This window comes from Phaseolus vulgaris, chromosome 8 (genome assembly GCF_051622355.1).
Source record: "Phaseolus vulgaris cultivar YP4 chromosome 8, ASM5162235v1, whole genome shotgun sequence".
NCBI lineage: Eukaryota > Viridiplantae > Streptophyta > Magnoliopsida > Fabales > Fabaceae > Phaseolus > Phaseolus vulgaris.
Window position 1 is genome coordinate 9333464 of NC_143505.1, and position 24233 is coordinate 9357696.

At 37.5% G+C, this 24233-nt stretch overlaps 2 pseudogenes; one reads left to right on the forward strand and one right to left on the reverse strand.

Annotated features, from left to right (window-relative positions):
• Positions 1-634: 634 nt before the first annotated feature.
• LOC137827078 (soyasapogenol B glucuronide galactosyltransferase pseudogene) lies at positions 635-3421 on the reverse strand (annotated as a pseudogene).
• Positions 3422-8259: 4838 nt separating this feature from the next.
• Positions 8260-10254, forward strand: LOC137826277 (soyasapogenol B glucuronide galactosyltransferase pseudogene; annotated as a pseudogene).
• The last annotated feature ends 13979 nt before the right edge of the window (positions 10255-24233 follow it).

Below are 24233 nucleotides of genomic sequence, written 5' to 3' on the forward strand. Positions count from 1 at the left end.
AATTTATATATATATATAATCAGTATAAAATTTATAAAATTTTATTAAAAAATAATATATAATCAACTTTCTCTTTAAATTCCTTCAAATCCAAATCAAAGAAAATTCTGACAAAAAAAACTTTCATTGTTTTTCGTGTTTTAACCCCAATTCTTTTCTCGTTTTTTCAACTTTCTTTGCTTTCTCCAGGTCCTAAGAAAGAATCAACGGGTCACTCTCTTCAATGAAGTAAGAATCAGTGTAAGAAAGAACAAACATAACAAAGATATCGTAGGCTTCAAGTAAACTATCTAATATAATTTCTAACATGTGTAGATATTAAAAAATCAATGCAAAAAACAATCTTGTTGATATAAAAAAGATAGGTAGTGATAGTGATAGCCCTCTCCTCTAGAGTGCCCTCTGGAGTGCCAAGTTAGATTTTGAGCTTCTTAATTTTGGTTCTTGATTGAAAAACATTATAAACGTGTAGTTTGTTCCAGATTTCAAAGGAAGGAAATAGACCTACTGTTTTGGTGAGAAGAAGAGTGTCATGCATGGAAGAAGCCATGCAAATAGAAGCTAATTTTATTGCTTATAGTTGAAAAATTCTTGATAAACATCGAGTTTAGCAAATATGCTAGAAGAAGAAAGAGAGAGAAACTATTTTATATTATTATGACGCAAAGATACAAGCCAGGGAGATAAATATATCAAGAGATTCGTACACCCGGAAATAACCGTAAGACAGCTAAAACAGTTAATCAGTGGTTTGTTTAACACATCTTATTAAAAGGCTTCACCACATGCACCTCCTAGAACCACTAGATTGCTTCTCCATTTCAATTATCTAACTTGCTTCTGGAAGTGCCTTTGATGTCTTCAATGATTTAAGCTCATCTATCAACTAAATCAAGTTGTTGTAAGAGTGTCCACCCTTCTCTATAGTCTTCTTGGAAGCGTCACTGAGTTTCCTTGCTCTCCTCCTCATTTCTTTGCCCTCTTCTTTCTCCATCAACTGTACCACAACATTGGCCATCTTCTCCCTTCCCACCACATCATCCTTGCCACTGAATGCCCAAAACTTGTTTTCTTTAGCTCTCACTAGAACTCCAATCTTCAACACATCAACTAGCAACCTCTCATTAAAAAATTGCTCTGCAAACATAGGCCATGTGATGATTGGCAATCCAGCATTCAAGCTTTCAAGAATGGAGTTCCAACCACAGTGAGTCACAAAGCCTCCTATGGCAGGGTGATTCAATATCAGCTGCTGTGGTGCCCAGTTCCATACGCTAAAACCCTTCCTACTTTCTTTCATATTATCCTCAAACTCTTGCAAGAAACTGTCTTCATTCTCACTTCCATCCTTTTTCCTCATGACCCAGATGAAACTATGACCATAATGTTGAAGCCCATAAGCCAGTTCAACAAGTTGAGCATGAGGGAGCCGAGTGAGGCTTCCAAAATTTACATAAATTACAGATTCATTCTGCTCAGTGTTAAGCCAGGTTAGCCACTCTGGTTCTTCTGGAAGGTCCTCCCTGTGTTTCCTTTTCACCATTTCTCCATCATCCTTGTTAACCCAGGCTGAAACTGGTCCAATATTCCAAGATTTAATCCCCACTATTCTCTCATGAAGTTGCTCACACTCACTTTCAAGTTCTTGAAAACTATTATAGAGTGCTCCATAGCTTCTGCACTCTGATTCAAACATTTCCACAAAAAGTCTGGGACATCCTTACGAACCCTTTCCCAGTTTGTTAGTTGCAGACGGGTCATCCCTATTCTATGAGAAAAATCAGGAATTGTAAACTTGTCGGTATCGGACACTAACCTCTTTTGAGGCCTGTGCCTCCGGATAGAATGAGCAGCACAGTCGGCAAAGTAGCTTGAGCTGTAAAAGAAGATTCTTGGAATACCCAGTTTTTCTGCAGATTCCAGTGTCCAAGGATAAACCATATCACTCACTATGCAATCTGGATGCAGATATTGAAACAGAATCTCAATCAGACTTCTGAGCACTGATATTCCATGATAGATTCGACCCAATATTTCTTGGGAAGTGCCATCTTTCATGTTTTCAACTCCTTCGGGGAGACCTACTTGAGCTGCAGGGGAAGGAACCAGTTGGGTTCTGATATGGTATCCAAAGCTGAAGTCACTGTCTATGGCCTTTGGGAAAGCGAAAGCATTAGCAGGGGTAGCTATAATGGTAACATTAACACCATGCCTGGCAAATAACCTTGTTGTGTCTATCATGGGGTTCATATGGCCAGGAGTTGGAAATGGAAGACAAGTGATACTCAAGTGGTTGTGAGGTTGAGAATCAATTGCTTTGGCAATGTATGAGGTTCTGTTTCTTTGGGGAGGTGTCTGAGAGAACTTTCTGTGATCACAGAGAAAGACTCTGCCTCAGTAAAAGAAGGAAGAACTACACCAGAAAACCCTTCATTATATGTGTACCTACCAGTCCTCGGGTGTCGTTTCACCACTAGTAACGAAGGGACCGCGTAAGGTGGGTTCCACGAGCGCCATGGGTCAGTGTCTCGCGAGGCACGTGCGCCAAGGTACCAAAGAGTGGTAAGACATCGTACACCAGGACGTGCCTATGTGTCACCAGGCAATGTAGAGAGGTCGGACATCGGCGACTCGCACAACAGAGCTGGACCACGAGAGGTGGATTCCAGACCACACATCAGTTATTAGTTAGGGAGAAGCCTAGGTCACGAAAGTCCATGCGTGTGATGTGGATGACGCGTTCAGGCGTAACACAAGTAAAAAGCCACTGGAAAAGATACGACCTGAGAAGGTCATGTTCCAGGGGTGAGCTGCATGCATGCCACGTGAACGACTATAGCGCTCCCAGGACGGGTGACCCCAGAGATCAGGTGCACGAGGTGGCATCCAGGTGGTCATCCCGTCAGAGGTTGCACTCCAGTTATAGAGCCCTACGCACTAGGTTGCCCTAAGAGTGGGTAATAGCGACGCTGGGGCCCACCCTCAGAAAGCTTATTTTGGGTAGTGGAAACAGTGGAAACCCTGGACTATATAAAGGGAAGTAACAAACCTAGTAAGGTACGCTATTCATTTGCGTCGCTTCACACACACAGATTACACAAGAGTTTTTTACAGTTTACTTTGGTGTTTCCTAGCCCTACATTGACTTGAGCGTCGGAGTGCAAACGGCTTCTAGGGCGCCCTTTGTTGAACGAAAGAAAGGCACGAACAAAGGCATAGAGAATCGGGCATGGGAGTATCTTGAGACGTATGAAAACCCTCGAATCAACCGGCAGGAACATTTGGCGCCCACCGTGGGGCACGATTTAAAATACTGTCCCACTCGCAAGATCAAGAAGAAAAGATCAAGAAATATGACAAACACGAGGCAATGATCCGTTGCACTGAATGGAGGCGAAAGCCTCACCCTGCAATAGATCATGGAAACGATGCAGGGTCTTCAAGAGATGGTGGCGACTTCAAGAGCGAATCAAGAATGCATCCGGATTGATTTGGCTGCGTCGTTGTTGAGAAACAAAGAATTGCAGAGAGCCAACGAGGAGTTGCGCAAGGATTTGCACAATCAGGCAGGGGAACGTGAGGTGGAAGATCAAGAACATGTGATGCCACCCAGGGAATTCTCGATGTCGTTCTCACAAGCAATCATGGATGCCGTGATACCAACCAAGCTGGTGGGGCCGAAAGCCACCTTCACGGATGTAGAGGACCCAGAGGCTCACCTCACAACCTTCCATAGACAGATGATGTTGGTTGGGGGTTCTGACGCGGTGCGATGCAAGCTGTTCATGAGCACATTGGTGGGAACAACGATGGATTGGTTCATTAGCCTCCCTGATGGCCACGTGACGTCGTTCCCACAACTCACTAAGCTATTCAGAGAGCAGTATATCGCGAATCGGGCTCCCCCACCTGTCTCTTACGATCTCTTTGACGTAAGACAATATTAGGGAGAGTCACTGAAAGAATTCCTCAATCACTTTGGAGCACAGGTGGTGAGGCTAAATATCAAGGACGAAACGATGATAGTGCACGCGTTCAGAAAGGGCATCGTGCCAGGGCCTTTCAGCGAAACACTCATCAGGAACCGCCCCAAAACCTTCGGCGAGATAAGGCGTCGAGCGGTGGCTCACATTGTTGCAGAGGGAGAAGTCCATGAGAAGTGCACGTGCGTTGTTCCCACGCACCCACGTGCACCAGGTCGACATTAACCCCTAAGGGTACATGAGGCAACGACAAAGAAGAAGACCCCGACGAAACAGCAGCCCTACCAACACAGGAAGCCCCAAACTAGGGGCCATGCAAGAGAAAATGTATCACCAAGGCACGACTTCGTGGTAGAATTGAAGGACCTCATCGCTATCCCCAACATAGCAAAGAGATTGAAGATACCCGCCAAGACCGACAAAAAGCTCGGGCCCAACAAGAACACCTAGTGTGAGTTTCACCAAGCGTTTGACCACCCTATACGCAACTGTTTGGTGCTAGGTCATCAGCTAGACGAGTTGGTGAAGAACGACTTCTTGAGGGATTACTTACAGGAAACACTAGGTGCTGCAGACGTGGCAATGATAGGGGTGACCAGGGGCATGAAATCCCCATGCACGGTGAAGTCCACAACATTTCGGGAGGTTTTTCAGGAGAAGGGTGCATCGCTTCTCAGCGAAAGAGATATGCACGAGCAGTGATGTTAGTAGAAGCGCAAGAGGCAGATGACGACCTCGACGTCGACCTCGTCTTCACCAAGGCTGACCTCCGAGACGTTGTCCCACACGATAACGACCCGATGGTGATCTCAGTAGTAACTGCTGGGAGGAAGGTACACCATGTACTGGTGGACCAAGGAAGTTTGGCAGACGTGATGTTCTGGACGACTTTCAACAAGCTGCAGTTGTCCCCCGACCTGCTAAGGCTTTATACTGGTTGCCTGCAAGGTTTCGCGGGAGACCAGGTGGAGGTGCGTGGGCACTTGGAGTTGAGGACCACCTTCACAGAGTCTCGTACAGAGAACATCAGGTACCTCGTTGTCAACGCCCCCTCTACGTATAACATACTGCTAGGTAGACCTACGCTGAACAAGCTGGAGGCGGTATCATCAATGAGGCACATGAAGATGAAGCTGCCTGGGGGGAAAGGTGATTACCATCAAGTCAAATCAGAAGGAGGCTAAGAGGTGTTATGAGAACAACCTCAAGACGAAGTAGTTCATGAGCACATTGGTGGGAACAATCTCGCGAGCCACGTGCGCCAAGGTACCGAAGAGTGGTCATACATCGTACACCAGGACGTGTCGATGTGCCACCAGGCAGTGTAGAGAGGTCGGACATCGGCGACTCGAACAGCAGAGCTGGGCCACGAGAGGTGGATCCCAGACCACACACCAGTTATCAATTAGGGAGAAGCCTAGGTCACGAGAGTCCATGCGTGTGGTGTGGATGACGCGTTCAGGCGTAACACAAGTAAAGAGCCACTGGAAAAGATACGACATGAGAAAGTCACGTTCCAGGGGTGAGCTGCATGCATGGCACGTGAACGGCTAGGGCTCTCCCAGGACGGGTGATCCCAGAGATCAAGTGCACGAGGTGGCATCCAGGTGGTCATCCCGTCAGAGGTTGCACTCCAGTTAGGAAGCCCTACATGCTAGGTTGCCCTAAGAGTGGGTAATAGCAGCGCTAGGGCCCACCCTCAGAAAGTCTATTTTGGGTAGTGGAAACCTTGGACTATATAAAGGGAAGTAACAAACCTAGTAAGGTACACTATTCATTTGCGTCGCTTCACACACACAGATTGCACAAAAGCTTTTTACAGCTTACTTTGGTGTTTCCTAGCCCTACACTGACTTGAGCGTCAGCGTCGGAGTGCAAACGGCCTCTAGGACGCCCTTTGTCTTTGTGATTTCAGGTGTTTGAACGAAAGAAAGACACGAACAAAGGCACAGAGAATCGAGCGGGGAGTATCGTGAGACGTACGATGGCCCTCGAGTCAACCGACAGGAACAATCTGCAAATCATAATGTAGACTTATATAAGCATAAAATTGTAACACAAGTAATTCTATGGAAGAAAAAGATCGCACCAGAAAATTCCTTATTAACTATCTTTCTTTGGTCACATAAAAAATATATAATTAAAATATTTATATAATTAATTGTATAAAGGATGTTTTTATATTATGAATTCTCAAAATATTAATGTTAAGATAATTGTTGACAAATTTATTCTAATGTAAAAAAAACCATTCACTCTTGGAATTTTATAGAAATATAAACGAGTATGTTTATAATTAATCACGTGTGGTTAAGAGTTTTTTTCTTCTATTTGTTCTAGTTTATCTTATAGTATATTTAGAGTTTTCAATATAAAACTATTCATTTGCTTAAAAAAATTAACAAAGAAAAACATTTGGAACAATAATTTTGTAATGGGATTCTAATTAACGATTTTAATCGAATTAAATTTGTTTCTACTTTTACTTTTTTTTTATCATGTTTTGATTTATTTATTTTTACTTTATAGATCACTTTGCATTTTAACACCCTAGATTCAATAATTAGATTGAGTTGGATTTATTTTGACAAATGCTAATTATAAGATGTTATTGTTAATTTCTTGTTATAATTATTTATTGTCAAGATTATTGAAACATTAAAAGTTATAAAGGAAACCACATATTATATTATTTGTTTGTTGAGAGGTTCAATAAATATTGTCTTGTTACTATACCTATGGCCAATGATATAGGTGGAGGTTGCCTGCATTACAGATCACAATAACTCTATGGGTGGGTTTACATTAATGAGAGATGTGAGAGAAAAGTGGAAAGAAATGTGAGAGAAAAAGTGAAAAGAGAGTGAAGTTTTTGGATTTGGATGTTAGAATTATCTTTATCAGATTTTTATTTTTATTTTAAATATGTAAAATAGAAGTTTATAAATTTATGTATTTTTAAAAATATTTGAATAATAAAATATAAAGTATTTTTTTTATATATTTCAGTTAATTAAAATTTTGTAAATTATTTTTAATAATATTAAATAACTATTAAAAAAATGAGTTCTTTAACATTACTGGGTATAATTTTTCTTTCTATAAATAAATTTATTTATATTTAAAAATAATTAAAAAATTATTTATTTATATATTCATTTTTTGTAATTAATAATATTTTTCTATTTTTTATATATAAATAACTATATATTTTTATTATTAATATTTTTTTATTTATTTTTATTAATAATATTATTAAATATTTGATACAAATTAAATTAAAATAAATTTATTATTATTTAATAAATTTATTTATTTATTATTAATTTATTTAATTTATATTTACTATCATTACTTTAAAAATTTATTTAATTAATATTATTATTTTTTAAATTAATTTACATATGATAGTTATTTTAATATTTATATTATTAATACTAATAATATTTATCATTATAAAAGGTTTGTTAAAAGGCGATGTTAAATTATAGAAAGTTTGTTAAAAGGCGATGTTAAATTATAGAAGTTGGCTAATAATAGCCTAGATGGTGAGTTAAAATTTTGGACACTAGTTAAAAATAAAAAGAAAATTAAAAAATATATAAACATTAAAAGTTATAAAGGAAACCACATATTATTTGTTTGTAGAGAGGTCCAATATTGTCTTGTTACTATACCTATGTACATAATGATATAGGTGGAGGTTGCCTGCATTACAAATCACAATAACTCTATGGGTGTGTTTACATTATTCATTAATTAATGAGAGATGTGAGAGAAAAGTGGAAAGAAATGTGATAGAGAAGTGAAAAGAGAGTGAGGTTTTTGGATTTGGACGTGAGAATTATCTTTATCACAAATTTTTATTTTTTTTTAAATATGTAAAATAGAAGTTTATAAATTTATGTATTTTTCAAAATATTTGAACAGTAAAATAAGATGTATTTTTTTATATAAAATATTGTATTTACTTACATGATATTTTTTTTATAAATTTTTATATATTTAATTTTTAATTTTTAATTTTCTTTTATTTCAATTTTATAAATATTTAAATTTACTATAATTTTATAAATATTTAAAGGTGGAAATATTGTTATCAAGAAAAATAAATAGTATTAGATAGAAAAATAAATAAAAAAGATACAAAATGAAAAATAAAAGTAAAAATAATAATATTTGAGAAAAAAAATATACACAAGTCAAGAAGAAACAAACTGATGAAGTGAAGAATAATGGAGAAAGGCAAACTGATGAAACAAACAACAGACAAGACAAACATATAAAATGGTACTTGTCCTTGATAAATGATCACATAAAACGAACTACACTTACCACGTAAGACATGTTTGAGGAAGGGTGAAAGAGATGTGTTGGCTTTGTTTAAGTCTTCACCGATAAACAACACAATCCATTATGATAAAGATAATGAAGGGTTCTCTGGTATTTTGTTTCTGGTATAGTTCTTCCTTCATTTAGTGAGGTAGAATCCTGGAAACCCTTTTCTGTGTATCACAGAAAGTTCTCTCAGACACCTCCCCAAAGAAACAAAACCTCATACATTGCCAAACCAATGGATTCTCAACCTCACAACCACTTGAGTGTCACTTTTCTTCCATTTCCAACTCCTGGCCATATGAACCCCATGATAGACACAGCAAGGTTATTTGCCAGGCATGGTGTTAATGTTACCATTATAGCTACCCCTGCTAATGCTTTGGCTTTCCAAAAGGCCATAGATAGTGACTTCAGCTTTGGATACCATATCAGAACCCAACTGGTTCCTTTCCCTGCAGCCCAAGTAGGTCTCCCCGAAGGGGTTGAAAACATGAAAGATGGCACTTCCCTAGAAATATTGGGTCGAATCCATCATGGAATATCAGTGCTCAGAAGTCAGATTGAGATTCTGTTTCAAGATCTGCATCCAGATTGCATAGTGAGTGATATGTTTTATCCTTGGACAGTGGAATCTGCAGAAAAACTGGGTATTCCAAGAATCTCTTTTACAGCTCAAGCTACTTATCCAACTGTGCTGTTCATTCTATCCGGAGGCACAGGCCTCAAGAGAGGTTAGTGTCCGATACCGACAAGTTTACAATTCCTAATTTTCCTCATAGAATAGAGATGACCCGTCTGCAGCTAACAAACTGGGAAAGGGTTCGTAAGGATGTCCCACACTTTTTTGTGGAAATGTTTGAATCAGAGTACAGAAGCTATGGAGCACTCTATAATAGTTTTCATGAACTTGAAAGTGAGTATGAGCAACTTCATAAGAGTATAGTGGGGATCAAATCTTGGAATATTGGACCAGTTTCAGCCTGGGTTAACAAGGATGATGGGCAAAAAGTGAAGGAGGAACACAAGGAGGACCTTCCAGAAGAACCAGAGTGGCTAACCTGGCTTAACACTGAGCAAAATGAATCTGTAATTTATGTAAATTTTGGAAGCCTCACTAGGCTCCCTCATGCTCAACTTGTTGAACTGGCTTATGGGCTTCAACATTCTGGTCATAGTTTCATCTGGGTCATGAGGAAAAAGGATGAAAATGAGAATGAAGACAGTTTCCTGAAAGAGTTTGATGATAATATGAAAGAAAGCAGGAAGGGTTTTATCGTATGGAATTGGGCACCACAGCAGCAGATATTGAATCACCCTGCCATAGGAGGCTTTGTGACTCACTGTGGTTGGAACTCCATTCTTGAAAGCTTGAATGCTGGATTGCCAATCATCACATGGCCTATGTTTGCAGAGCAATTTTTTAATGAGAGGTTGCTAGTTGATGTGTTGAAGATTGGAGTTCCAGTGGGAGCTAAAGAAAACAAGTTTTGGGCATTAGGTGACAAGGATGATGTGGTGGGAAGGGAGGAGATTGCCAATGCTGTGGTACAATTGATGGAGAAAGAAGAGGGCAAAGAAATGAGGAGGAGAGCAAGAAAACTTAGTGACGCTTCCAGTAAGACTCTAGAGAAGGGTGGACACTCTTAACAACAACTTGATTCAGTTGATAGATGAGCTTAAATCGTTGAAGACATCAAAAGCACTTGCCGAAGCAAGTTAGATAATTGAAATGGAGAAGAAATCTAGTGGTTCTAGGAGGTGTATCGGGTGAAGCCTTTTAATAATTTGTGTTAAACAAACCACTGATTAACTGTAACTGTTTTAGCTATCTTTCGGTTATTTCCGGTGTACGAATCCCTTCATATATTTATACCCTGGCTTGTATCTTTGCGTCATAATAATATAAAATATTTTCTCTCTCTTTCTTTACTAACATATTTGCTAAACTCGATGTTGAGAACAACATCTTCAATCAAGAATTTTTCAACTATAGCAATAAAATTAGCTTATATTTGCATGTCTTCTTCCATGCATCACACTCTTCTTCTCACCAAAACAGTAGGTCTATTTCCTTCCTTTGAAATCTGGAACAAACTACACGTTTATTGTTGGTTCAATAGTGTCAAAGTTCAAGAGGGGAAAGGGGTGAATTGACCTTTTAAAACTTTCGCGCAGATTCAGATTTTATCACAGTACACAGAAAATAATCGATTTATTTAGCAATTTACAGATTTATTTTTACACTGTTTATGTATTAAAAACGTTTATATCAGCCAAGTAATTCTTGAAGTTATGCAGATTAATTTGCAAGCTACACACATTGATTTTAAAGAGGAAACTATGAAAAGCAAAAACAAACCTTCAACTTCTAAAGCAAGAGATAAAAGTTCAATTACCAGCTTGACAATTAATTGGGTAACCTTCCACAATCAAATTGTTCCATTTGTATTCAACAGTTCATATATCTTTTTAATAGAACCAAATAAATTTTCCAGAAAATAAGAACAGAACGAACAAGCCCAGAAAGAACAAATTTATTTGTAATTGAATAGATTCAATTTCTGACATATTAATAGATAAAGCAATAACCGAGTGCAGGGATGAAGAGAAATTGAACACACAACAATTATACTGGTTCACTCAAATGAGCTACATCGAGTCTCACCTAATCCAAGGTGAAATCCACTAAACAAACGTATCAAACACACTTACACAACCACTGTTCCTGAGCCCTACAAGAAACTTGGCACACTAGCTGAAAAACACTAGTCCAGCACACACACTCTTCAAGAAACACTATCAAGAAGAGTTTACAACCACACATTACAAGAAATTGAAATATGAAACGAATAAACTTGATAGAGAATGCAGAAATCTACCTTAGACCAGTAGAACAGATTGCTCACACAGTGACAACACCTCTAACCAAGCCTTAGAACCAACCAAGAACAAGCACACTTTGTGATTTAGAAAATCTTTCAATAACACATGCTAATTCTCTGAAAATCCTTAGTTCTCTGTTGTAAAACTTGTTTTCTCAATTGTATGATCAATCTTTAAACGCAGGACCAACCTCTCCTTTTATAGAAAAACATCTTATAACATATTTTCAAAAAACAGTTAAAGCTGTTATAAAAAGAACAGATTTATTTTCAAAAGTAGTTAGAGAATCTGTTATGTGAAGGAGACTTAGTCAAACACCCTGGTGCAAGGATAAAACGAAAAAAGCCTTTTAAGGTAAACATTGCACCAGACTAAAAAGAATCAATTCATTTACAGATGAACAGATTTATTTTCAAAACGATAACATAAACTTCTTAACACGTGAAACACAGTCGTTTTGATGGAATGAATAATTTGTTAAAATACTTGATGCACAAAACATGATTTTCAGAAACATTTAATCAAGGCATCAGTTTAAGAAAAGAATCTACTCATTTAGAGAAGAACAAATTCATTTTTTATGCAGTAAGGATATTTTTGCAAAAACATGTGAAAAACAGTTTCAGAAAACTTGTGTTTGCTCTTATCACATGCTCAGGGGTTAAGAAGTGAGTTACCTAGCAAAAAGCCTACTCTAAACAACCTCTAAACTAAACCTAAGACATTCTTAAAGAAAATGTAAATACTAATAAAATTTACACAAATGGCTTCATCAAACACATGTCTTAAAGGGGCAACAACCATCTTCAACATTTATAATGTTTCTCAATCAAGAACCAAAATTAAGAAGCTCAAAATCTAACTTCGCACTCCAAATGACACTCTAGAGGAGAGGGCTATCGGTACCTATCTTTTTTATATCAACAAGATTGTTGATACTTTTTTGCATTGATTTTTCATTATCTACACATGATCATGTTGAAGTTATATTAGATAGTTTACTTGAAGGCTACGATGTCTTTGTTATGTTTGTTCTTTCTTACACCGATTCTTACTTCATTGAAAACATTGAGGCGTTGATTCTTTCTCAGGGCCTGTTTGTATCCAGGTGAAGAAATGCAAGGATTGGTGAGGAAATGGAGAAAGTAGAGAAAGTTGGAAAAACGAGGAAAGAATTGGGGTTAAAAAACGAAACAATGAATGTTTTTTGACAAAACTTCTTTTGCTTTCAGGAAGGGATTTGAAGGAATTTAAAGAGAAAGTTGATTATATATTATTTTTTTTATAAAATTTAATAAATTTTATACTGATTATATATATATATATAAATTATATTTTAATATATACATATAAAATTTATAATTTCTTTATTAATTATTAATATTAATTTTCATATTATAATAAAATAAATAATAAATAAAAGATTAATTTTTATTTTAATTATTAATACATTTTTTATTAATATTTAATATTATTTTTTTATTTGAATTTATTTTTAGTTTAATATATATATTTCTAAATTCTTTTATATTAAATTATTTTATAATATTTTTAAAATTTTTTATATTTATCAAATTTGTAAACTTATATTTTATACATTTTAAAAATTTAAAAAATCTTACATTTTAAATGGATGCACAAATGCGAAAACATATTCCTTCAATTTAAGACGTTCTTAGCATCCCCTCCACTCATTCAGAAGTTGGTTGCGAAGGAACTCATAGTTGTCTATTTGGCAGTATCAGAGGAAGCAGTCAGTACAGTGTTGGTACAAGATATAAATACCGAAGAGCGCTCAGTCTACTTCATCAGTAAGGTGCTACACGGAGCTAAGGTTCGATATCAATTGATCGAAAAGGTCACCCTAACATTGGTTGTAACCGCACGACGAATGTGAATGTATGATCAGAATCACCCAATCATAGTCAGGTCCAACTACCCCATTATGAAAATACTGGCAAAGCCATACTTGGCAGGACGAATGATCGGTTGGGTCATAGAGTTATAAGAGTTTCACATCCGATATCAACCCAGGGGGGCGATCAAATCGCAAGCCTTAGTTGATTTTGCAGTCGAACTTAGTCCCTAGTTGACGGAAGTAGAAGGCACGCAGTACGAAACCATCATAGCAGGCCACAATCTCGCTATTGACCTAGACGTAAAACGACTACTATGCAAAAGCGACTCGCAACTAGTGTCGGTCAGCTAAAAGATGAATTTGACGTTCGAGAAAAATTCTTTTAACAGTATTATCACTTTGTGAAAAACCTGCTCACAAAATTTTCTGAAGTCACTATCCAACACATTTGACGAGAACAAAAAGCTTGAGCTAATACACTCTCTCGGTTAGCAACAACCAAGAAAAAAGGCTCCATCGATTGGTCATTCACCTCACTTAGACAAGTCCCAATGTGGGATCGAATGTATGCATGGTGAAGCCAAACTGGATGACGCCCATCAAGCAATTCTTGGTTGACAGAATGTGTGAAGCACGTGTCGAGAAAGCAACGAAATAACAGGCTGCTCGATTCTTACTGATAGACGAAGACCTCTACCGACGAGGTTACACCCGCCCGCTATTAAAATGTCTTACTCCCAAACAAGAGGCCTACGTCATGCGAGAGATACACGAAGAGGTTTGCGGCACTCACTCAGGAGCCCGGACGATGGCGACAAAGGTAATACAAGCGGGTTATTACTAGCCAACCGTACAGGGCGATTGCAAGGAATTTGTACCAAAGTGCATAAAATGTCAAGAGCATAGTACCCTCTATCACCAAAAACCTGAGAATCTTCACTATATTCTCTCCCCATGGCCATTCGTGATGTGGAGGATGGACATCATCAACTCATTTGCCCCGTGCAAAGGACAATATGCAAGTATCTATTAGTCGGCATAAATTACTTCACCAAATGGATAGAAGCCGAACCCTTAACTGCAATCACCGCACGAAATGTTTAGAATTTTGTTCGGAAAAACATCGTATGCTGGTTCAGACTACCCCATGTTATCATCACCGACAACAGTCGACAATTTATGGATCGAGGTCTCGCGAAGTTTTACGACAAACTAGAAATCAAGCACCTCACAACCTTAGTAGAACGTCCACAAACCAATGGCCAGGCCAAAGCATCTAATAAGGTCATTCTTAACGAATTGAAGAAGAGACTCGGACCAGAAAAAGGTAAGTAGACTGAGGAGCTCCTCGAAGTTTTATGGGTCTACTGGTGCACACCACAATCCACCACTCAAGAAACCCCTTACAGTCTAACATATGGAACCAAAGCAATGATTCCTGTTGAGATAAGAGAGCCCTCATTATACCGTCAGACTCTAGATTTGGACTTGCACAAAGAAAGTCTGCTCATCGGACTAGATCTCATAAATGAATTCAGAGACAAAGCTAGAATAAGAGAAAAGGCGTGCAAAATATGTGCAACAAGATGATACAATACAAAAGTAAGGCCAAGGAAATTCCATAATAGTGATTTGGTCTGGTGCATGCGAAGTGACGCCCAAAAGGATAGCGACAAGTTCTTGAGCAACTGGGAGGGACTATTCTGTATTGCCGACATAATTGAAGGCGAAGCCTGCTACTTAGAGTTTTTGTCAAGGAAAAGCATCCCGAGAACGTGGAATGCCACGCATATCAAATTTTATTATAGTTGATCAAATCTCAATAAAATAATATACTCTTTCCTCGCTTGATTGTTTTTCCCTAAGTAGCGTTTTCGACCAAAAAGGTTTTAACGAGGCACTTTAAAAAACCATTTCTCAGTTGACGCAATATTGACCATAACACGACTAACGACCGACTGAAATAGATCGCACCAAGCGACCATAATTAAATGAATACATCAAATTGAGTGATCAGAGTAAAATTAAAACACTACACAAAAGCGACCAGAACTAAATCGCATTAAGCGGCCAGAAAAACGATGAAAATATCGCACTAGGCGACCAAGATAAGATTAAAACACCGCACCAAGCGACCAGAATAAAACTAAATATACCGCGCTAAGCGAAACAAGCATATTGCGCTAAATGACAGGGACAAATGATAGTTAAAAAAGCTAAGGAAAATCACTGCTAGGTGACTAGAGTCAAACATAAGCATCAAAATAAACAATCAGAACATGAAAATCACACTAGGCAACCGGTATGCACGTGAAGCGACTAATGCTCAAAGCATCAGAAAGATAAACAAACTTTTATCAAAATGCTAAGAATAAAAATCATACGCATATGAGAGGTAGTTAATACAAATAAATAGTCAAGCATATCTCAAAAGTTGTACATATACAATCATGTGAAGCAAACGCCAATTGTTCAAAGCCCACAACCCGGGTTCAGGTTAAATTATATTAATTTCAACAGATGGCTCTGGCTCGGTCGGCCCAGCACGGTCACCCTCATTATCTCCCATGGCGTCATCATCTCCATCACCCAGCGACACGAGCTTTCCATTCATAAACTCTTTGTTAAGATCATAACGAGTATCATCCGTGGGTACGCCATGGTAAAAGGATACCTGACGAACGGCTTGCCGAAAGCTCTCCTCGTTTATACGTAGCATGAACAAGTGGCATTTCTCTAGGTCAGCCACAAATACCCTCTCCCTCTCCTCAGCTTCGGCCTTCTCCTTCAAGAGTTGATTCCTTTCGAATTCAACCCTTGCAAGGTTAGCTCTCAAAGCCTCTTAAACAGCTTCGGTCGCCACCTGATCTTGGTGCATTTTCTCCTTAGACTCCTCCACGGTTGTCGTTGTCGCCTTTAAAGAGTTGACAAATTTCACCAACTCGCCTTCAACCTAGGGACCAATACTGTATTAGTCCTTTTTAGCTCCTCACCAAGAGTCTTTCCAACTAGAGTACCCCAACCCTGCAACTCAACCAGTTCAACGATCAGGTCACCGGTGGGGACAACTACCAAGAGACTCTCGTCTTCAGGAAGCAAGTCGAACTCCAAAGCCTAAGCCACTTGCAGTGAGGGATTTAACATGGAGGGCCTTTGACCAAAGAGGACCCTACCTCTACGTTAGCTTGAGCCTTGGGCGGTCGGCCTCTCTTCCGGTTCACTATTGGGGCAGCCGGAGCTCTGGCCGGGAATACATCCACCGGAATGACTGGGTTACCCTTGCCTACCGCTTCAAAACTTCCAATTTTCCTATTGGGTGCCTGTCGCTTGAGGTTGCTTATGAAATTACTCAATGCTGGATCTATCCGAGTAATAATATATGTAAAGTACATACAAAATTAAACATTAACTTGACTATTACAAAGCCAAATGCAAGAAATCTACGTACCAGTGAAGTCCGCCTACTTCTTGGACGACCCAAACAAAACTATCAACTCTCGGGTGGGTAGTTTATAAGGGAGATGATAAAAAAAACCACCAAAATTGACTTGTCCAGCGGCGACATGGACGACCATGACAAGTACCGAGCTGGGTCGGATTTGAGTCCAGTGGAAAGGGAATTTTGTTTGATCCTCAGAATTATAAAAGTGGTCACAACCGTCCAGTTCCACAAAAATTGTAAAATACTTTTCTTTAAAAATTTTACACGAAGTAGGAAAGGTTGCGAACCGAACATTCCCCGATCGGTTCGATAAAGACAACCAACTCACGGGAATACTGGGACGAGTGTTGTAATAAAACAGTAAAGACTGAGGAGTAGGAATAAGTTGAAAGAGATCACACAGAACTTAGAACGTCTAAAGGATCACCCACGAGTTAGGATGTAAATTGGGTAGGAGCCACGTTAAGGATCCGAAGGACTCCCATGGTAAAATCATCAAAAGGCAGGGTTATGTGCAGGTTAGAAAAGAAAGTATTATATACAAGGAAAAAATTGTGCGACGCGTTTTCCCGACCATGACAAACTCAGTTAGTGTGACAACAGATGTCGACCATTACCGCATCAGTCGGACAGTCGGGTTTTATGAAAGAAGTTTCAGATAGAAATTGATCTAGAGTATTAGAATCCCTGAACTTTGTAGGCATTCTCAAAATAGACGGATCAACCCAATCATAACTGGGACCATCAAATGCAGTACGTGTAACAAAAGAATTGACGTGAATCACGATATTTGAAGAGTTGGAAGAAGACAAATACATTACTAACCTGGGTTGGATACAAGATACAGAAGAAAGAATGACAGGGTTGACACTCAGAGCACTTGATGGAACGTTTTAGAACGTAAACCCTTTCAACGTCAAGGTACCTCCTATTTATAGCAACCTTAAGATAAAACCAGTACCGTCAGATCCCCTTTCATCCAACGGCCTGTGCCACTCGGCATACGAAACGTCACAGGATCTCCATCTTCAAAACCCATGTGATGGAACAGTGCATACAAGAATAGCAATTTCCCTTCAAAAGTTGCTTCTCTGCCAAGCATTAAATGCTGTCAACGGTCACGTCTTACCTCAGGAACTCTTCCAGTTATTTTTTACTCTTCAGAAATTACTTTTTTCGAGTTTGGGGGCAAGTGTATAGGTCAGTACCGGATGACCAGAGACTGACTGATCAAGGTAAAATAACAACATAAAGAACACAATAAATAACTATTATTACTAATAGTTACCACTAGCATTGAATATGTAACAGCTATGAACTGGGCATCAGAGCATCTCGCTCAAGTGAGCGAGAATGATCCAGTAGCATTGGTCATTTTCGATGTTTTACTCGCTCAAGGAGCTCAATCTCGCTTGAGCGAGAATCCACTTAAGCCCAAACAAATTAGGTTAAATAGGGGGCTTGAGGCACAACCCTAGTGTGCACGATTGACAGGAAAATACCATTGAGTGACTTGTAACCCAATTGGGAGAATAAGAGGTGTGAGAAACATTAGAGAAGGGAGTCGTCAAGGAAAAACATCCTGGATCTTCTTTTCTTGCTCTTCCTGCTTGTAATAGTCATCATGTGTGGCTAATTTTACCCTTTGGGATATATAAACAATTTTTTTTTCTTGATTGATGTTTGGTATTATTATTTTGTTTGTAATGCTTGGTTTACCATGATCTAGAATCTTGGATTTGAATGAAAAGTACTTCAAAAGTTCTGACCTAAACAATAATGCTTAACATATTTGAATTTTAGGAATAGATTTGAAATGTTAATTGCTATCAACGTTTGATCTTGAGGATAAAGTTGTTTTTATAAATATGCAAGAAATCGATATTTAGGAAGCATTTTAATAATTTTTTATGCGAGGAATCAATATAAATGATTTTTATACAGGCATCAATATCAATCAAACGAACACAATATTGTCATGCTAATCAAAATACAAAAGAGTGAGAAAGATGAAACTCAATCCTATTTTTCCAATTGAAACAACAAACTTTTTGACTTGTTTTCTTTTTAATCATTGTCATCACAACTAATTCCAACAAACTTTTATTATTATGTTTTATATTTAGTGAATCTTTTACTTGATTATTCAATTGTTCCTGGTGAGTTTGATATTCGTCCTTAGTGACACATTATTACTTCTGATAACGCGGTACAGTTGCCGTAAAAGGTCATCAAAGTTTTTGGCGCCATTGTCAGGGAACAATTTGATTTTTGAGTATAAATTTCTAAATATTGTGAATATGCTAACTGTTTCTAATTGCTTATTTTTTTATATTTGTTACTATTTTTAATCTGCTTTATTTACAGAATTTTTTTTATTTTATTTTATTACATATTTGTTTTTTATTTTATTTTCTTTTAATTTGAATATATGCTTTTATTGTTTTAATCTTTATTTTGAATTTATTTGCTTCTATTTATTTTTAACTTTATTCTGCTTTTAATTTATTTTCAGATTTTTTAATTTATTTTATTTTTAGATTTATTTGAATTTATTCTCTTTTATTTGTTTCAATTTTAAATTTTAAAGAAAAAAAGCAATTTATTCTGTTACTTCTAGTGAATCCTTCTGCTAACCTTTGAATTAATTGTATTATATGATATTGAGAGGTCAAATTCTCAAAGAACAATTATTAATTGAAGCAGAGATTGAAATGGCAGCGAAAAGAAGTAGAAAGACAAAGAAAAAAGAGAGGCAATGAGACACTAGAGAGGAATCCTCAACCATTTCTTCTTTTTCCACTATTATTTTCCAAGAGGAAAGCAACATGGAGAAGAGCAAGCACCACCTCCTAGGAGGACACTTGGAGCCACACACAAAGGACCAAGACATTTTTCTAGTATTGCAATACCTACTACCACCAGGGCCTTGGAGATGAAACTTGTTTTCCTTAGTCTCATCAGTATCCATCAATTCACAACAATAGATCATGAGGATCCATATACACATTTGGCTACATTTTATGAATTGGTGGGAACAATGGGTTTTCAATTAGGTGATATTGAGAATGTTTATATGCGCTTGTTTACTTTCATTGGCAGGAAAAGCTAAGGAATGACTCAAATCACATCCAAATCAAAGTCTCACTAGTTGGAAGGATGTAGAGGAATAATTTCTGCAAATATTTTTTCTAATCCCTCGCTACATCAAAGTAAAGTTTAAAATTTTTATGTTTAGACAAGGAGCAAATGAATCTTTCTATGAGATATGTGAGAGATTCAAAATGATGCTAAGAAAATTCCCAAACCATGGGTTTGAAGACATTGCTCAACTGAGCATTTTTCTTAATGGTCTCAGATCTGATACTAAGATGCTCCAAGATGATGCATCTAACAACACCATGATGTCTGTTGATGTTGAATAAGCGATGAAGATTATTGATGCATTAACAACAAATGATTAACATGATAGACAAGGTATTCAAAAGAAATGGTTGTTAGAATTGACTACGTCCGAGACTGGTCGGTACACCTTGGAAAAGTTCATGAAGGCTACTATGGCTAGTCAAGAGAATAATATGGTGGCAATCAGAAATATAGAAACTTTGGTGGGACAAATTGCCAACAAATAGCAGAAGGGCAAAGTGACCAATTTTCAGCCAACACCAAGACCAACCCCAAAGAGCATTGCAAAAAAATTCTCGCTGAGCATGGTAAAATAATAGGAGAGGATGATGGTGAGATTGTAAGAGCTGAGGAAGAAAAAAATGAGACTGGGAGGGAAAGGAATGAGAAAGAGAGAGGAGAGAAAAGAGAAAAGAGAAGAGGAGAAAAAAAATAAAAAAAGGAGTGAAGATGAGGAGAGAGGTGTTCTAAAAAAAGATTTATCATGTCCTCATGTTCCTTTCAAAAAAAGAGAAGGCAAGATTTTTTTTCAATAAATTGCTCCCTAAAAAATTATTTTGCAGGAATGCCGGAGCAAAAGTCATCATATGAAGAAGTTAGAAGGAAAACGTGTTTAGAGCTGGAAGTTAGATGCGGTGGCATGATCCAAAAACGCTTGTCCAAAAAATTCAAGGATCCAAGGAGTTTTAATCTTCCTGTATCTGTAGGTGGTTTTTTTGTGGGTAAGGCCTAATTGAATTAAGGAGCAAGCATAAATTTGATTCCATTGGAGATTCTAAGAAAAATAGGTAATTTGGAGGTTAAACCCACCAAAATGCAATTACAACTAACAGACGAAACCGTCAAATATCCTTATGGTGTGGTAGAAGATGTTCTTGTGAAAGTAGACAAGTTTATATTCCATGTAGATTTTGTTATCATGGACATGAAGGAAGATGAGGAGATTCCCTTGATTCTTGGCAGACCTTTTATGAAAACTGCTAGAATCATAGTTGATGTTGATAAAGAAGAACTGGTGGAGATCAAGTTCAAGTGGACATGGAGGCCAATCATCAAGAGCAAGAAGAGGATGAGGCTCAAATAGAAGACGCCCATGGAGGTCAAAGCCCACCTCAAAGGCTTACAAGGAGCATGTTCAAAGCTTTAGGAACTAATGGACGTTTATTTTCTCTTTTTTGTAATTTCTTTGTTTGAAGGTGCTTAGAGGGAAACATTAGAAACCTCTTTTGTTAAAGCATCTTTAGGTCTTTAGTTAGGAGTCTTAGGGGGGGTGTGCGTTAGTAGATAGGTGTAGGAGTAATAGGGAGGTGCCAAAGTGAGAGAGAAGGTCACACCTTCCTCATGACTATAGTTGGCGCCACTTTCATTTGTTTTTGGGGGGAATTTTGAATTTATTTAGCTTTGCATTTCAGCACCTTTAGGCTATAAATTAAGGTGCTGCCTTTTTATTTTTGGAGATTTGAATTTTGATTAGAGAAACTATACTCAATTTTTTAGAGAGCATTGGAGAGCTTTGTGCCTTCCTCGCTAGTCTTATCTTGAGAGTTCCATGGTTACCTCAAGTGGCGGCTTGCACACTCATCTTGGAGTCACCATCCTCTAAGTGGCGTGATCATCCAACCATTCCTCCATCTTCATGAGCTTTCTCTTCTCCTTCCTTCCTTCTCTTGTTATATTCATGTCTTAGCTTGCTTCTTAGCTTTTTCTGTTCGACACTTTTCAATTCCTTGCTGCTTTGCTTCGGTCTTTTCATTTCTGCCGATTCATCTTTGCTTCTTTTTCATTTTCTAGCTTATATGTTCTGTGCAATTCAATTCTTAATCATTTTGTTCGGTGCATTTGCCTTTTCTTCCATTTTAAACGGTTCAATTTGACAATACATGGAACTTCCATATGAGTTTGGGTTTTGGTACTAGTTTTGGTGAGTTCTTGATTATAGAACCTTGATCCAATTCTATCTTAAAGTGTCTATCTCATATCCAACTCAAGATGATTCCTAAGAATGTCAAGAATCATTCAAATTGTGCTATTGGAATCATATCATGTGATATCATGAGTTTAGGTGTGTTCTTGTTTAATTTTTGAGTTGTGTTGCACTTTATTTCAAGAGCTCTTTAAATTTCTTGCAATTTACGTTTCTGTTTTAGGCTTATTTGAGTTTTCTTGCTGTTTTCTTTATTTTTCCTATCATATGTTTTAGTATTTTCCTTTTTGAATCCATACTAGTTTTGTCTTAGTCTTGTTTTTCCATAATTGTCATCACTTCTTGTAGGACTTTTATTGAATTTGTTGTTTCTTGCTTTGGTGTCATATAATTTTCGGAGTTTCATACTTGATCCTTTATGCTTTTTCTGTTTTAGATTGAGTTCATGCTTGTATTCTAGACCTATACAAGTTCCTATACATCATTTTCCATTATGTCTTTGCTAGTTCATAATTCTGTTTTTCATTCCTATTAGGATTCCTCTGTTTTCTGAAAACGTGCTTACTGTTTTTCCTTATTGCAATTGATTTACTTACTGGAAAATTCTTAAATTCTGGATTTGAGATCTTCAAAGTGTTAGAAAATAATAGAAAAAGAAGTACTCAAAAATTCAAAGTACACAAAAAATGATAAATAAAATACAAAAAGTGTACAATTCTGCCGAAAAAAATACGGTAATCTGGCAGCGATTTTAAAACATTTATCTCAATTAATTGGCTTACTGTTTTTGCATGATTCCAGTGCCATTTTTGACCTAAGATCTTGAAGTTTATGTGGTTAAAATTTCATAATCCAGTTCGCTTTATATCATTCCAGTTAAATCAGTGAACATCAAGCATAGTTTGCATAAAAAATATTTTCCAGTAGCTAATTTTTTGTTTTCTTCATCTACTCTAGTGCTTTTCTTTAAGTATTCTTTTGTGTGCCTACTTTCTCATTGAGTTCCTTATTTTTCTTGCTTGTCTTTTGTTCATTAATCTTTGAGTTTGTCAAACATCTAGTATTCCTTTTGTTCTAGCCTTTCATTGCTTATACTTTTTCTTGTTTGTCTTTATTGCTTCATTGGTTTTGTTGTGGTTGGCTTTGAGATTGGTGTGCCTTGCTTTGACATCTTTCATTTGAGGATTCCAAGACCTCAAGATCAGATTGGTGCAAGGAAATTATTTCTTTGAGAGTGACCTCTTTTTCTGACCAATTTCACTTCGGCAATTTGGTTGCCAAATTCATTTTTTTTTGCTAACTTTGTTTCTTGACTTGTTTGCTGTTTTTTTGTGTGTTTGCTGTTTTTCATTTGCAAATGGCTGGCTATTCAAGTGATGCATCCTACAAGCAGCAATCTCCTTCCAAAGCTTCAATCCTTGGTGAATTGCATGAAGCTCAACGCACCATTAGGCGTTTGGAAGAGAAATTGCAAAAGATGGAGGTGCAACAAGCTAGGCCATCTCCCTGATGGGCATCATTCTCATAGACCTTCTTCAAGAGGTTCTTCAAATGATTTTGGCCGAGAAGAGGACCATAGGAGAAGTTGAACTCCACCCCAATACCATGGCCATAGGCATCACAACCAAGGGGAGAGACATCACCATGGAAATGGCTTCTACCAAGATGCAAAGGCTAGGCTACCTTCGGTCAAGCTTCCTTGTTTTAATGGCTCTAGTGATCCTAATGTGTATTTAGATTGGGAAGCTAAGTGTGAACAAATATTTGAGATCCATGAGATCCAAGATGAACACAAGCTTAAGCTAGCCACCTTAGAGTTTAGTGATTATGCCATGAAATGGTGGCATGGTGTTGTAAAGGACATTATCTATCACAAGGGTCCTCCCGTGGACTCCTGGAACTCTTTAAAGGATTAAATGCGCGCTAGGTTTGTGCCCCACATTTTAGGAAAGACCTCATGTTGAGACTCCAACGGTTTCAACAAGGCACGCTAAATGTGGATGAATATTATAAAGAGTTAGAAACGCTTGTGCTTAAAATTGAATTAGAGGAAAGTGAGGAAGCTATGATTGCTAGGTTTGTGAGTGGTCTAAGGAAGGATATTCAAGATATTGTTGAGTTACAAGAGTATTCATCATTGGGTTCTTTAGTTCATCTTGCAATGAAGGTGGAAGCCCAACTTGCTAAGAAAAATTCTTTCAAAAATGCTCCCAATGATGGTTACTACAACAATTCTTGGAGGAACAAAAAGTATTTTTCAAAATTTCCTTCTAAAGATTCTTCTTTCAAACCCAAGGAACCTAAGCCATCTACTTTTAGGCCTAAATCACCAACTAGATCGTCTAGTAAGAAATGCTTTAAGTGTATGGGTTATGGTCACATTGTGGCTAATTGTCCTTC